Source organism: Pelodiscus sinensis, chromosome 16 (assembly GCF_052426305.1).
Source record: "Pelodiscus sinensis isolate ZL-2025 chromosome 16, ASM5242630v1, whole genome shotgun sequence".
Taxonomy (NCBI): Eukaryota; Metazoa; Chordata; order Testudines; family Trionychidae; genus Pelodiscus; species Pelodiscus sinensis.
The window spans coordinates 39764156-39779782 of NC_143067.1; the positions used below are offsets into that span (position 1 = coordinate 39764156).

At 64.5% G+C, this 15627-nt stretch overlaps 1 protein-coding gene across 3 annotated transcripts in view; it reads left to right on the forward strand.

Moving 5' to 3' along the window:
- Positions 1 to 385: 385 nt before the first annotated feature.
- CXXC5 (CXXC finger protein 5) overlaps positions 386 to 15627 on the forward strand; it is a 90704-nt gene continuing 75462 nt past the window's right edge. The window contains exon 1 of one of the 3 annotated variants that reach the window (XM_075900104.2): positions 386 to 1015. The gene's annotated coding sequence lies outside the window, so the exon portion shown is untranslated. The remainder of the gene's footprint in view (positions 1016 to 15627) is intronic. The other 2 variants (XM_075900105.2, XM_075900109.2) reach the window with 2 other exon arrangements.

Consider the following 15627-nt stretch of genomic DNA (forward strand, 5'->3'; position numbering starts at 1 on the left):
GGGTCCGGGAGCAGAAAGGGGGGCCGGGGTCCGGGGGCAGAAAGGAGGGCGGGGGCAGAAAGGGGGAACCCCGGGAGCAGAAAGGGGGCGGGGTCCGGGGGCAGAAAGGGGGGCGGGGGCAGAAAGGGGGGCGGGGGTCCGGGGGCAGAAAGGGGGAACCCCGGGAGCAGAAAGGGGGGCGGGGGCAGAAAGCGGGGCGGGGGTCCGGGGGCAGAAAGGGGGGCGGGGGCAGAAAGCGGGGCGGGGGTCCGGGGGCAGAAAGGAGGGCGGGGGCAGAAAGGGGGAACCCCGGGAGCAGAAAGGGGGGCGGGGGCAGAAAGCGGGGCGGGGGTCCAGGAGCGGAAAGCGGGGGCCCCGAGGTGCAGCCGCCGCCACGAGGGAATCCGCTCCCGGAGCGATGGCACGAAGTCCTCCTCGGGAGGCGGCTGGTCTCGTCCCGCCCGGCTCGGGGAGGTGCCCGGGGCTGCGCGCCGGGGGGGCGGGGAGATGGCAGCGGGCAGGCGGCGCGGTCCGGTCCGGGTTTTGCCGGCAGCCCGCGGGCAGCGGCGGCAGCAGCCCTATGCAATGTGCTTGGGCTGGCTCTGTACTTCCCGAGCGCGCAGGGATGTAGAGGTGGGTTTGCGGGGAAGGAGACGCTGCTCCGAGGAGAGGCCCCCCCGCGCCTGCTTGGGGTTTTTTTTGCAATTTCCCACTGGGAGCCCCCCCCCCTCATGCCGGCGACCCTTTGATCTGGGCGCAGCAGCCCCCGCCCCTGATCTGCCCCCCACCCCGCAGCAGGGAGGGAGACCAGCCCCCCCCCCCCCCCGGCTTTGCAAAGAGACAATTTTTTGGCAGGTGTGAATTTTTTTTGCATGCTCTGGATTTGGCTCTTTAATCCGGCCGGCGACAGCTCGCGCGCACACACACACACACCCGCACTGCCCGGAGTGGCGGTGGCTGCAGCTCCCAGCCCTCCTCCTTCCTCCCCCGGCCGCGGCGGCTGCGGCGGCTCTCGCTCCGGATCGCGCTTCCTCCGGTAGGTGCCCGGGCGCGGGGAGGCCTCCGGGCTCGCGGACCAGGCAGCTGCCTCCGCGGGCGGCGGCGGAGTTGGGGGAAAAGTCTCGGGAAAAAAGTTTGCCCGGGAATGTCCCCGCGTTCAGGTGCGGGTCGGGGGGGGGGGCGGATCCGACCCTTGGCCCCCGCAGCCGGGCTAGTCTCAGATCGCTGGGTCTGGACAAAAAGCGGGGTCGGGGGGGGCGAGGGGACCCGACCCGGGAGTTCGCCCCAGCCCGGCTGCCTGCGGGAGAGGCAGAGACATCGGGGGGGGGGGGTTATGCACCCCCTGCACTTTCCTTTCCCACTGCCCCCGGGGACCAATCGCCTCCCCCGCCCCGATTCCCCCAGGCTGGGGTGTCTGGGCGGCCCCCCGCGTGGGGCTCCCGCAGCGCTCGGAGTCCTGCAAGTCCCCGGTCGCGGCTGCTTCCTTGGGGGGCGGGGTGCAACGTGCAAAGTTTTGTTTGCAACATGGCAATTGCCCCCCCTCCCCCCGCCCTGCCCCGGCCCCTCCCCCCGGAGTGAAATTCACAGGAGGTGGAACCGGGGGAGGGGGGCAAATGTCAGCTCGCGGCGCGGGGCGGCCCCTGCAGCCCAGGACGCTGCATGATCGGCCGGGCGCCCGCCCCCTCCCCGCCCGCGGGCCGGGCTGTTTCCCGGGTTACACTGGTGTCTGGGAGCCGCGGGCTGCTCGCCCTGACCCTGCTGCGTGTGCGAGCCGCGGAGCCGAGCGGCGCCCGCTAGCGCCGCCGCAGCTGCGGGGCGGCCAGCGAGTCCTCCCCCGGCCTGCAGGCAGCAAACCCACCGCCTCCCTCGCCTGCTTGCCATGCAGAGCCCGGCGCTGCTGGGCAGGGGGCGCAGGGCCAGGCCAGGCCAGGCCGGGGGGGGAGGAGTGTGTGTGTGTGTGTGTAAAAGTGTGTAAATAGCAGCAGGATTTGGGTCAGCCCCGCAGCCTGGGCTGCCCCTCTGATCTGCAGGGTGGCTGTTCTCCCTCTCTGTGGGGCTCAGAGGGCAAGTCAGGGCTGGGATCCTTGGTTCGGAGTTTTCCACTTTTAAAAATATTATTATTACTAAAGCAACAAGAGAGCTGCCTTAGTTTCATTGATTTTTAGAAAGCAGATTTCTGCGTCCGCCCACATAGCCCGAATCCGCCTGTTGGGCCGTGGCCCAGGTTAGTTTTGTTCCCCAAACTGCAGCCTGCGCCGGGGTGCCGGCTGTCACGGAGCCAGGTGTGACAAGTCACTGAAGTTTCGTCATATTTTTTCCCACTTTGCCTGGGAGTGGTCAATCTGCGATTCCCGCTCCCCCGGCGCTGGGTGTGTGGGCACGGAACGCACATGCGGAATAAAAGATTTAATGGAAGCAGAGGATTTCTATGTACAATGTGTCATTTACCTAATACCCATCCCCGGCACGCTGGTCGGGGTGAAGCTGCAGTGCCTTTGGCAAATGATTGACTGTACTGTGGATTATTATACAAAACTCAGGTCAGAATTAGCTCAACTCATTTAGGCCCAACCTGTGTCCTCCAATAGCCACTTCCTTTCCCATTGCTCCCGGCTGATGGGTTTGGGTCCTTTAATTCTTTGCTCAAAGGGGTGATTAAAAAGGAAGCGCTGTTTATTCTGGGTCCTAAACATAAACAAAGCTGTACACACATACAGTGATAACAGATCACATGTGTGCAGGGTGCCATGTGACCCTGGTCCGGCAGTCTTTGCTCCCAGGAGTAGACTGCTTGGAGCGGATGGGATGTCTGGCGTGAGGGAAGCACTACTCGATGGAGTAAAGTGGTAGGATACCTGGGGAACTCTGGGGTTTTCCAAAAGAACTCCCCTCCCCCCGTGTAAGCCCCTGGATTCGAAGGCAGGGCACCTTTCTGATCACTGTGCGGCTTGACCGATACATTGCATGCAAGGCTTAGGGGCTGCCTCTTGCAGCACTGAACTCTGTGGAAGTTGTATTTTTGGTACCTGTGTGAGGACAGGTTGGTGGTCCTTTCACAGTTCCATCGCTTGTTTTTTCCAGGCGGCTTGGCCCCTTTGTTCTGTCAAGGGGACACTCCCCCACTCACTCGCCGTCGCCCCTTTTTTGAAAAAAGTTCTTAAATCGCAGGAGGAAACACAAAATGTCCGGCCCCCAGTGCAGCGGTGGCTGCAAAGCTCCCCAGGAGGTTCCATGCTTCTCTGCAGACCGCCCTCTGTGAGTGCAGCTAAGGTAGCTCCGCTTACAGAGAGGGGTTCGGGGTTCCTCGCCCTGATGTCCGTGCCCACGTGTGGGGTTTATTAGGAAGGCACCCAGTGCACCCGCCGGTGACAGTCTTGCTCCGTCTCTCCAAGCAACCGCTGTGAGTAATGGTGTGGGGTCCAACGTAAACCCATCAAAGCCAGCAAATTCAGAGCGCAGACGGCAACTTCATTGTTAACCCCGCCCCCGTTTATCCCCTGGGTGTGCTGGAGGATTCCCCAACCGCTGGGTGGTCTTCTGTGCAGCACCTAGGCATGGGGCAGGCGGGGGCTGCCAGCGTCCCAGCCTGAATATTCTCGCTTTCCCCCTTTTGTTTATTTGCGTGAGGTTTTTCCAAATGCTCCGACTGTTAAACAGCTTCGCTTTACTGTGCGCTTTGAAAGAGCCCGAGCCATTGAAACCGAAGGCCAAATAGCAAGGATGTTGCCGTTCAGAGGTGTTGATTAAAAGAAAAGCAGAGCTGGGCTTTCCCTTTGGCGTGTAAAGTCCCCTTTCGTTAGACACAGAAAACCGTGTGCCTCTCTCCTTCCCCTTTTTTTCATTCCTTCCCAAAAAACTCGTGCATGGCTCCGGTGTCACCTCGGGGGGGAAAAACAACCCGCAGGCCGGACACTTAACCGTGACGAGAACCTTCCGTGCAACCTCAAAAGCAAATCTGTACTGAGCACGCAAGGCGTTAAGTGTCCTCCTCCAAGGTTTCTGCCTGCATTGGCGAGGCAGAGAGGGGTGGGTTTCGCTCCCTTTGCAGCCAAGTGACCATTTAGTACCGGATTTTAGTAATCGCCCCATGCAATTCGGAGCGGTTGGTAACAATTCCTGTGTTCTTCTGCCATGAGAACGGGCTTGCGTTGTCACTTAAACCCAAGTAGGTGTCTCTGTGTGCGGGGGTGCGGAGCTGGGCGTTTTATTGGCCGGTTAGACCCCGGGCTCTGACCTCCAGAGGTTTTGTGGGGGTTAACCCATCAGCGTGTGATAATAAAAGTAAACGAACAAAAGAACCGCCGATGGCTTTCTGCTGGGAAGGGCTGGCGTGGCTCCGTGCGTTTGAAGTTCTAGTTGATGTTCTTCATCTGCACATTAAAGCTGACAAAGTAGCTTAGGAGGAAACGACAGTTTAAAGCGCCGGACAGATGAAATCAACGTGGTGAATGTTCGGAATGATTTGAAAGTTTGCCTGGTTCCATGAATGAGACTGTTTGAATGAACTTGCCTAGGAGTTGTGTTTACCGGTGGCAAATGCAAAGTGCACGTTGCAAAATGCAATTGCTTATCCTGGATGCGAGCGAGCGAGAGAATTAAAGGAGCTGTTGTATGTGTCTGCGTTGGGCTACGCAAGGGCATTTGCAGCAGGCAGAGGTGGAGAGAAGGCCTAGGTGGCGCAGACAGTGTGTGCATGTGTCAGTGTGTCGTACGAGCAAGGGCTTTGTACAACGTACAGCTTTTTGAATGAATGCATGCACACGTCATTCACAAGGTACCATCGCTTTGGCAGGAAAATAGATAGATCGCTTGCGGCATTGAGCAATGTTCCCTCTCATCTTTTTTATCCACAGTTGTGGTTTATCATCCATGTGTGGAATAATTTTGTTGCATGCACCAAAGCATTGTAAATGTGCACCACCGGTAGAAACAAAAGGCCTAGCTGTGGGTGCTCCGCTACTCAGCTGGGCGGCATTGGACTCTCTCCTGAGTGGCCACACCAGCGCTCGGCTTACAGGGAACCCTGGCATTGAGCCACCTTGTTACTGACATGGGCTTACTGGCAGAGATGTGAGTAGCAACCGGGCCCGGCGTCATCACCGGCAGATGCCACCCTGTTGACTTTGGTGCGGTCGTGCCAGCTGACGCGAGGACGGAGTTTGGCCCGCGTTGCCTGTGCAATAGCATGGGCTGTGTTATACTCCAGCAGCGGGGGATGCGCTGGCGGCCGAGGACCGGTCCAGCCCAGCAGCCGAAAGTGCAAGTGTGAAGGTAGCTGGCTGAGGATGTGTTGGCAGGTGCCTCTTTCCAGAAACCTGCTTGTTCCTCCTTGACAAAGGATGCAGCCGAGTGAGTTCGGAGAGAGGGGGAGGCTACAGTGGGATGACCATGGCTGGGGCTTGTCCACCGCATCTCACGATGGGCTTAATATCGCCGAGGGGCCAGACATACTGTTCCCTAAGCAGGGTGAATGTCCCCTTTGGTGCCATGGTTCCCCTCCTTGTGCTCACATCTCCTCCCTTGGCTTCAGGGAAGCAACCTGTCTGCTCCCCCCAAAACTGGGGGTGCAGGAGGGGTAAACTCGGCCGCCAGGAATGGTCCAGAGGGCAGGCAGAGGTGTTTAGGGCATCTCCTGCCTTGTTCTCTGGGCCGTGTGTCCGGAGAGATGGGGGCACGCGGCTGGCTGTCGTTGCCCGTCGCAGTGTGGTTTTCTGGTGGTTTCGCGTCGGAGCGCCGCCTGTAGCACTCTGGGCCGGACCCACAGCTGGCGTCAGTCGGCTTCGTCCCCCCGAGCAGGACGGGAGATAACCCGTAGCGGTGGAGGATCTGGCCCTGGGTCCCGTTCACATGGAAAAGGTTGATAACCCAGCGCAAAGTGGATTAGAAATGAGAGTTGGCGCGTTTTGGGGGGGTGGGTGATTCATTGGCTCTGGGGGGCCCATCAGCTCTAACGTGCGGGTTCCACGCTAGCCCTGGTGCAGCAGCGACTGGGAGCCGTGGGGTGACTCGAGTTGCCCACGTTCTCAGCTGAATTCTAGTGAAGCAGGTGCCTGCCCTAGAGAGAGAGACGCTAGTGCAAGGGGGCATGGGGGACGTGTCATTTTATCACAATCCACCCGAGAGATCACCGGCTGGATCCTCATCGCAGTGACGCCCGGGTCATGCCGTTGCCCGGGCCGCTGCAGATTTACATCGCCGTCGATATTCTGCGTCTTTCCCACGCGCTTTCCCCAGGAGGCTGAGTTTGGGGTGGGGGAAGAAGCTGGGGGTTGAGTGTGAGAAATGACCCGGCTGGTCTAAACTGCAGAACGGGACTGTACAGCGATGGGCCGGTTTACACCAGCAGGCAAGGTGCCATGGAAGACCGTCCCGGGGGGGGGGGTGTTAATTTGGTGCCATGGCTGCGCTTGCGCCCCCCACCCCCATGACTGAGCTAGACGCGGGGGTCTGCAGAAAGTGGGGCGGGGAGGGAAGGGAGGAGGAGGAGAGGGAGGGAGGCCTGGTCTCTGCTCCCAGTTTACTGGTCTGACATCGCTGGGTCTGCTTTACAGTGGAGAGCAGGGTGGGGCCCGTTGTGCCTGGAAGGGCCCACCTGGAGCACCAAAGCCCGCAAGGAGTAAGCCCCTGTGAGCGGCGGAGTCGCCTAGGGCCTGATTCGGCTCTCGCGCCGCGGTGCAGTGCAGTGTGGCACGGCACAGAACGGCATGGGCATTTATGGCGCGGTGCGGTGTGGCACGGCGTGGCATGGGCATTTGTGGCACGATGTGACACGGTACGGCGTGGCATGGGCATCCGTGGCGCGGTGTGACATGGTACGGCGTGGCATAGGCATCCGTGGCGCGGTGTGACACGGTACGGCATGGGCATTTGTGACCCGGCGCAGTGTGGCATGGCATGGTACGGCATGGGCATTCGTGGCCTGGCACAATGTGGCACGGCACGGTATGGCATGGGCATTCGTGGCCTGGCACAATGTGGCACGGCACGGTATGGCATGGGCATTCGTGGCCTGGCACAATGTGGCATGGCATGGTACGGCATGGGCATTCGTGGCTTGGCGCAGTGTGGCATGGTACGGTACGGCATGGGCATTTGTGGCCTGGCGCAGTGTGGCACGGCACATTACGGCATGGGCATTCGTGGCTTGGCGCAGTGTGGCACGGCACGGTATGGCATGGGCATTCGTGGCCTGGCACAATGTGGCATGGCATGGTACGGCATGGGCATTCGTGGCCTGGTGCAGTGTGGCACGGCACGGTACGGCATGGGCATTCGTGGCCTGGCGCAGTGTGGCATGGCACGGTACGGCATGGGCATTCGTGGCCTGGCGCAGTGTGGCATGGCACGGTACGGCATGGGCATTCGTGGCCTGGCGCAGTGTGGCACGGCACGGTACAGCATGGGCATTCGTGGCATGGCACAGCAAGCCAAGCGTGGCATGTGCATTTGTGGCATAATTCGGCGCGGCACGGGCAGCGCAGTGCGGCGCGGTGCAGGGCAATCGGTGGCTGTGCCCGCCATTCCCTGCTTGGCAGCGGTCTGCCAGCTTGAAGCCATTCTTGGGGGCGTCAAAAGGCTGGAATCCAGGCTGCATCCTGCTGGCTAGGGTACCCTCTGCCAGCTGGGCTTCCCGCGGGCCTGGGCTGTTTGCCTTGGGGGGGAGCAGATGGTGCAGGTGTGACTGAATCTGCAGGGAAGGGTGCGGCGTGACTGTGTCCCTGTCTGCTGCCAGCTCCGGATCCCCCCACCCCCTGCTTTGCAGACCCGCTGGATGGTGCAAGCACCGTTTACACCAACCCTGGATTCGGCCCTGCCCTGGCTTTGGGGCCAGATCCTCCCGGGATCGGTAAATCAGGGTGCCCAACGGGGAGCTGCCCCGGGCCTGGGGGCAGGACGGGGGCCGGCTCTGGGACCCCTAGGCCGGCTGGGCCAAGCCTGTAGGAGCCACAGCGCTCTCGGGGGGAGGAGGCTGGTACCGAAACGCATCCAGCCCCCAAGATGTGTGTCCCGGGCTCAGCTCCTGCTCGCCCGCCCGGCAGCAGCCTGGCCCGGTCCCCCTCTGTCTGGGACGGAGCAGCAGGCATCTCCTCCGGAGCTCCGCTACCTTTGCTATTCAAATGAGCCCCTGCTTGGAAGACTCTGGATTTCCTGCCGGGGCGGCGGTGGGGCTTTCCACACTTTGTTTGGCTGCCACTCCATCACCCGCTTTGATGGCCACATTCAGGCTCACAATGGGGCGGCTGGAGCCAGCCCCCTCCCGCCCTGCCCCCCCTTCTGTCCCTCCCCGCGGATCCTGCGCTCCCCGCTTCCGGAGGCTGGTTTGGCTGGGGCAGCGCTGGCCGGCCCCCCCCCCCCCCACCCAGGGATGGCCAGTTTGTTTTTGCACACCCGGGCGCAGGAGCGACCCCGATTAAGTGTATTAATAGTTAAACTTTCAGCTCATAGCTTAAACGCACCAGACCACGAAAAGCCTCCACCGTTTACTCATGCTCTGTTGCTCAACAAGAATATAGGGCTGCAGCCACCCCCTCCCCCGCCACAACGTCCGCTTCCAGGAGGGAGGGGGGGCCGTGCGGGCGCTTTTCTCCCCCAGAAGGCTCCGGGTTTGGGGGCGATCTCGACTTTTCCGGTCGGGGCCCTCTGCAGCCCTGCGCGCCCTGGGCACCGGGCTGGGGACGGGTTCCTCACTCGGCCACTCCCCCTGCCTCCCGCTCGGGATCCTTCTCTTCCTGCTCGGAGGGGGCTGATCCCACCCAGCGACCGCCGGCCCCTCGCAAATGGACCAGAAGCCTCCCCTTTGGCGTGGGTTGGGCGGCTGTTGGTTTCGCCCGCGATGCCCAGGGACTTCACTGGGACGGCAGACGGAGAGTCCACCCTGCCAGGCTGCAGAGACCAGACAAAGGGCGGGGGGGGGGGGGGGACAAGGTGAAACCTACAAGAGGAGGCTAATGGCCTCTGAGATCAGCTTTCGGTCCGGCGGGAGATGCGGGGAGGGCGGAGGGGCTCCGACGGGGGGATTGGCAGTGGGGGTGGGGTGAGGCTGCAGCGGGGGGCTGGCGGTTGGGGAAAAGCCCCTCCCTTTCCCGAGCCCCCAAAGCCCTTCTGCGGCCGGCGAGGGAGGAAACCGACGAGGGAGATCTGGGGTCCGTCTCTGAGGTGACACGGGGCAGGCGCGAGGACGCAGCGGGGCCTGCGCCGGAGCTCGCTCACCGTGGCGTCCAGCGGGGGGGTGGCACCCGCGTATCTGTGTCGGCGGCGCCCGCGGGGTTCTGAGCCGGCACCCCCTTCAGAGCCAGATGGGAGACCATCACCCTCCCTTCTGGCCTTCGCAAATGGGACTCCCTCCGGCCCCGCAGCCGAGTCGTGACGTGAGGGGGCAGCCTGGCGCTCCGGGATGGGGAGGCAGAGTTCAGAGTTCATTCATTCCCAGGGGGTGGGGCAAAACTGTGGGGTCAGTCATCGGGGCGGGGAAGAGCCCAGAATCCACGGGGGTGGAGGGCCCAGAGGGTGTTCTGTGGGTGAGCTGGGAAGCGTGCGAACTGGCCTGCCGGTGGGAGGGCGGAGCAGTGGGCCTGGACACCAAACCGCTGTGGGGTTGGGCGTCGGGTCGGCACCGCGTCCTCATCCCGGCGCTTCGGTGAATCCTCAGACGTGGACGCGGTGCGGAGGCTTTGAGCCCCCTTGCCCCGTGACTGACACCTCCCCTCTCATCCCCCGCGTGCCAGGCGCGCCCCGTTGGATACCCGGTGGGTGTCGGGCGGCGTGGTGTCCTGCCCTGGCTGGGGAAGCGGGCGGATGGCAGCCTGGCCTTGCTGGAAGAGGGGATTGGAAGGCGACGGCTTGCGGAAGCAGAGGGGTCCCTCGTGTTCCGTGGAAGGGGTTGGATCGGCCCGTGCGCCCGTGGGGGAGCTACCCAGCGAGGTCTGGGCCACCCCGCAGTCTGTGTCCAGCGCCAAGCCGAGGGCCCGAATCCGAGCACAGAGACGCCAGCTGCCGTCAGTCGCGTTCCCGTCCGAATCGGACTCGAGGCGTCAGAAAGAGACTCCCTCCGCCAGCGCGGGCGTCCCAGTGAATCCCCTCCCGCCGGCGTCTTGTGGCCGGGAATCTCTCCTCTCCCCGGGACACGCACCGCGTCTGGTCTTCGCCGTTGGGCAGCGGCCTTTCTCACCCGGCTCCCCGGGCCCGTCGGTCTCCGTTTGCCGCCGGCAGCGTCCCGCTTTCTGGGGATTAATACGAAGGCTTTGGAAGGTCTGAAAAGTGACCCCGCCGGGGGTCCTGCCTCTGTCCCGCCGCGCTGGCCTTCCGAAGGCGATGCCCAGGCACTGCGACGTGCGGCATGGCTGCCTACAGGGGTCATCGCTGTTGGCAGGGATTGGGGACGAGAAGAGAAACGTGAGAAGATTTCATAGGGGAGCCATGAATCAACAAACATGGGGACCCCACCTATCAGGAATGTTCTAGACGGGGCTTGGTCCTGCCGTGAGGGCAGGGGACCGGGCTTGATAAGAACAGAAGAGCGGCCAGACGGGGTCAGAGCAAAGGTCCATCCAGCCCCGTGTCCTGTCTGCCCACAGTGGCCAGTGCCAGGTGCCCCGGAAGGAGGGCACACAACAGATAAGCATCACGTGATCCCTCCTCTGTCACCCATATCCAGACAAACAGTCACTAGGGACATCATTCCTGCCCAGCCTGGCTAACAGCCATCGATGGACCTAACCTCCATGAATCTATCTAGCTCTTTTTTGAACCCTGTTGAAGTTCTAGCCTTCCCCGCATCCTCTGGCGAGGAGTTCCACAGGTTGACTGTGCGCTGAGTGAAGAAAAACTTCCTTCATCCTGTAAGAATAGCTCATTCAACCACCTTTGTATGTTTTAAACCTGCTGCTCATGATGATCCCTTGAGGTCCCTTCCAGTTCTAGTGTTCTGTGAGTCTATGACGCCGCTCTTGCAGGCAGCTCTTAGGCTACGTCTGTGCTGCACCCTTCTTCCGCAAAAGCTTATGCAAATGAAGCGCGGAGTAGAATGTCGCCGTGCTTCATTTGCATAATTAACGAGGGGCCGTTTTTGTGGAAGAGGCTTTTGCACAAAGAGGAGCTGCGCAAAACCCCCTCTTGCGCAAGGGCCGTTCTTCCTGAGAAACTGAGGAAGGTGCAGTATCGACCTAGCCTTGGAGAGCCACGCTGGAAGTTGGGGTTACCCCTGCTGTAGCTGGATCCCATCGGAGCTCCGTGGGCGGCCCCCGAGACCTGGTGTTCCCGTTGTCCACGTGCGGGGTTGCCAGATTCCGCCGGCTTCCAGCCGCGTCGTGTTCCCCCCACCGGCGTTAGTCAGGTGACTCGCACGCCAAGCCAGGGCGGGTGACGGGAGGGGCCTGCCGGCTGCACACGACAGGGACTGGGCGAGCGCGGCGACGGTGCGATCGGCTCCCCCGCCCGGGACAGCGTCTTGGCCGCGACAGTCTTGCAGCCCACGGAGACGGCGCCCACGCCCACTCCCCAGCTCGGCGGCCCCTCACAGAGCTAGACGGTGAGCGCGGGGCTCTAGGGGCTGGCGTCATCCATTCCGCCTCTTCCTCGCTGGAGGAGGCTCTCCTGGGGTGTCTGAGAAGTCCCAGAAGCGGGAGATGGCGGAGCCTGGCCCGCGCGTCCCACTTGCCAAGAGGAAGCACTAGTTCCCCAGCCAGGGCCTGGGGCGGGTAGGAAGCATCCCCGGCACCTCGCCGACGTGGCGTCGTCTGGGCCAGATCTATCCTGGGGGTTCGTTCTGCTCTCACGTCTGCCGGTTTCCCAGGCGTCACCTCCCTGACGCCAGCGCTGTGACCCCGATGTCCCGCGTCGTGAGAGCAGCCAGGCCTGACAGCCGTCTCCGGGCCCTCCCTGGTCGGGGGGAGGTTACAACTGGAGAACTCTCTTTGCAGCACTGAGGTGTCTCCGGCGGCCCCGGACGCAGTGCGGCTCCGAGGTGTCTCCGGCGGGCCCGGACGCAGTGCGGCTCCGAGGTGTCTCCGGCGGGCCCGGACGCAGTGCGGCTCCGAGGTGTCTCCGGCGGGCCCGGACGCAGTGCGGCTCCGAGGTGTCTCCGGCGGGCCCGGACGCAGTGCGGCTCCGAGGTGTCTCCGGCGGCCCCGGACGCAGTGCGGCTCCGAGGTGTCTCCGGCGGGCCCGGACGCAGTGCGGCTCCGAGGTGTCTCCGGCGGCCCCGGACGCAGTGCGGCTCCGAGGTGTCTCCGGCGGGCCCGGACGCAGTGCGGCTCCGAGGTGTCTCCGGCGGCCCCGGACGCAGTGCGGCTCCGAGGTGTCTCCGGCGGGCCCGGACGCAGTGCAGCGCCGAGGTGTCTCCGGCGGGCCCGGACGCAGTGCGGCGCCGAGGTGTCTCCGGCGGCCCCGGACGCAGTGCGGCTCCGAGGTGTCTCCGGCGGGCCCAGACGCAGTGCAGCGCCGAGGTGTCTCCGGCGGCCCCGGACGCAGTGCGGCTCCGAGGTGTCTCCGGCGGGCCCAGACGCAGTGCGGCGCCGAGGTGTCTCCGGCGGGCCCGGACGCAGTGCGGCGCCGAGGTGTCTCCGGCGGGCCCGGACGCAGTGCGGCGCTGAGGTGTAAATCCAGAGTAACTCCCCGGGACACAATGCGTTTCCTGCAGATTGACGCCGGTGTAACTGTGAGGAGAATTGGGCCCGGGAGGTTCAGACCCATGTGGGCCCGGCACAGGCCTACACAATATCACGGCAGCTATGGGGGGTTGGGTCCCCGGGCAGCAGGCCAGGTGCTGTGCTCAGTGCACGGAGGTCTTGGTGCGCTCGCGCTGTGGCCGCCCTCACTCCGCCGTTCGTCAGCCCAGCTGTCAATGCCCTGTGCAGCCTGACGGTCCTATGGCCATCTCGCCATCCACGCCCCGGGACTTGGCTGCCTGGAGTTTGAATCTGGGCCTTGAAATCTTGCCTGGCTTCCGCGGGTCCCATTTCAGTTACCTCTCGGGCTTCCCTTTCTCTACATTGTGGGGTCTCGTTCCCAGACCCTTCCCCCGTTCTCCGCCATCTCCACCCCGCCCGCCCGTGGATCTGCCGGGCTTTGCTTTCGCACGTACCTGGCTTTCTAGGTCTCCTTCACCCCGAATCGCCCACCTCTTCTCTCCACTCCCGCTGCTGACGGTCTCCACCGGGGAGCTCTCGTCTGAGCGCCTCCCTGTTACTTAACCTGCCATTCACCTCCCTCCCAAACGCAAGAGGGGCCTTTCTCCCTCACCCCGAGCCTCCTTTTGCCCCGTCTGCCAGACCGGGGCGTCGCTCTTGCTCTTCCGCCATGCAGGCACGGAGCTTTTCCGGAGCCGGGCTGCTTCTGCGGCTCCCTTGACGGTCCCCACACTGACTCCCCTGCCCTGCCGCGAGGCGTGGGCGGAAACGCATCCCTCTGGGGTTTCTCTCTGCTCCTTCTGCGCAGGCTTCCTTCATTTGCCTCCGTGCCTGGTTCTTGGGGCTCAGGGCTTCTGGTTGCGAGTGTGGTGTCCATGTGCCTAGATCCCTCCGGGGGCGTCCCTTTGCAGGGATTTCTGGGGTGTAAGGGCCAGTGTGGTGCCTTCCGTCACCGGTGCCCGCTGTAGTGGTGTAAATCGGTGCCGCTCCTTAAGGCTCTGGCTCCGTGTTAGGCCTGTATTTCAGGGTCCCGGAATGCCACGCGACGGCTGCATTTCTGGCCCCCCCGGTTCCTGGGTAGCCACCGTACCCCGCTGGGCCCTGCTCCTCTCGCTGGCCCCGCCAGGCTGGGCTAGTCAGCTCGTGGAGAGAGCTCTCCAGCCCACGCTGCGGCCGTGGGCAATGCTTGTGTGGAACCCCGCGGGCCCCACCTGTGTCATCCCCGGCCTGGCGATACTTTTGCTCCGAGAAGGGGCCGTTCATCAGGTCGCCTGGGCCGTGTCCCGCCCACGCCCTGCCCCTCTGGAGCCCTGGGCCGTGTCCCGCCCACGCCCTGCCCCTCTGGAGCTCTGGGCCGTGTCCCGCCCACGCCCTGCCCCTCTGGAGCCCTGGGCCGTGTCCCGCCCACGCCCTGCCCCTCTGGAGCCCTGGGACGTGTGCCGCCCACGCCCTGCCCCTCTGGAGCCCTGGGACGTGTCCCGCCCACGCCCTGCCCCTCTGGAGCCCTGGGCCGGGTCCCGCCCACGCCCTGCCCCTCTGGAGCCCTGGGCCGGGTCCCGCCCACGCCCTGCCCCTCTGGAGCCCTGGGCCGGGTCCCGCCCACGCCCTGCCCCTCTGGAGCCCTGGGCCGTGTCCCGCCCACGCCCTGCCCCTCTGGAGCCCTGGGACGTGTCCCGCCCACGCCCTGCCCCTCTGGAGCCCTGGGACGTGTCCCGCCCACGCCCTGCCCCTCTGGAGCCCTGGGCCGTGTCCCGCCCACGCCCTGCCCCTCTGGAGCCCTGGGCCGTGTCCCGCCCACGCCCTGCCCCTCTGGAGCCCTGGGCCGGGTCCCGCCCACGCCCTGCCCCTCTGGAGCCCTGGGCCGTGTCCCGCCCACGCCCTGCCCCTCTGGAGCCCTGGGCCGTGTCCCGCCCACGCCCTGCCCCTCTGGAGCCCTGGGCCGTGTCCCGCCCACGCCCTGCCCCTCTGGAGCCCTGGGCCGTGTCCCGCCCACGCCCTGCCCCTCTGGAGCCCTGGGCCGTGTGGCGGCTGAAGCCCGACGCCGGAGCTGCAGAGGGGGAGGATCCACCGCTGGCCTTGGTGGTTTGTTCCCGCAGTTTGAGTCTGGGCTTGTCTAGGCTGCAAAGGCTTTGCCGGCCCAGCCGCCCCGGTGTCGCTGTGCCGGCAAACCCCCTCGTGGAGACCCGGGTATACCCACAGCAGGTACAGGGAAAGGGCATTGGGTGCGGAAGAGGTGGGGCAGGGTTGGGACCTGGGGGGAAGGGACGGGACAGGGATGGGGCATTGGGTGCAGAAGAGGTGGGGCAGGGTTGGGACCTGGGGGGAAGGGACGGGACAGGGATGGGGCATTGGGTGCAGAAGAGGCGGGGCAGGGTTGGGGCCTGGGGGGACGGGATGGGGCATGGTTGGAGCTGGGTGGGGGGAATAAGCGGGGCAGGGTTGGGGTTTGGGGGGAAGGGACGGGGCATGGTTGGAGCTGGGTGGGGGGGGAATAAGCGGGGCAGGGTTGGGGCCTGGGGGGAAGGGACGGGGCATGGTTGGAGCTGGGTGGGGGGGGAATAAGCGGGGCAGGGTTGGGGTTTGGGGGGAAGGGACGGGGCATGGTTGGAGCTGGGTGGGGGGGGAATAAGCGGGGCAGGTTTGGGGCCTGGGGGGAAGGGACGGGGCAGGGTTGGAGCTGGGGGGGGGGAATAAGCGGGGCAGGGTTGGGGCCTGGGGGGACGGGACGGGGCATGGTTGGAGCTGGGTGGGGGGGAATAAGCGGGGCAGGGTTGGGGTTTGGGGGGAAGGGACGGGGCAGGGTTGGGGCCTGGGGGGAAGGGACGGGGCAGGGTTGGAGCTGGGGGGGGGGAATAAGCGGGGCAGGGTTGGGGCCTGGGGGGACGGGACGGGGCATGGTTGGAGCTGGGTGGGGGGGAATAAGCGGGGCAGGGTTGGGGTTTGGGGGGACGGGACGGGGCAGGGTTGGAGCTGGGGGGGGGGGAATAAGCGGGGCAGGGTTGGGGTTTGGGGGGACGGGACG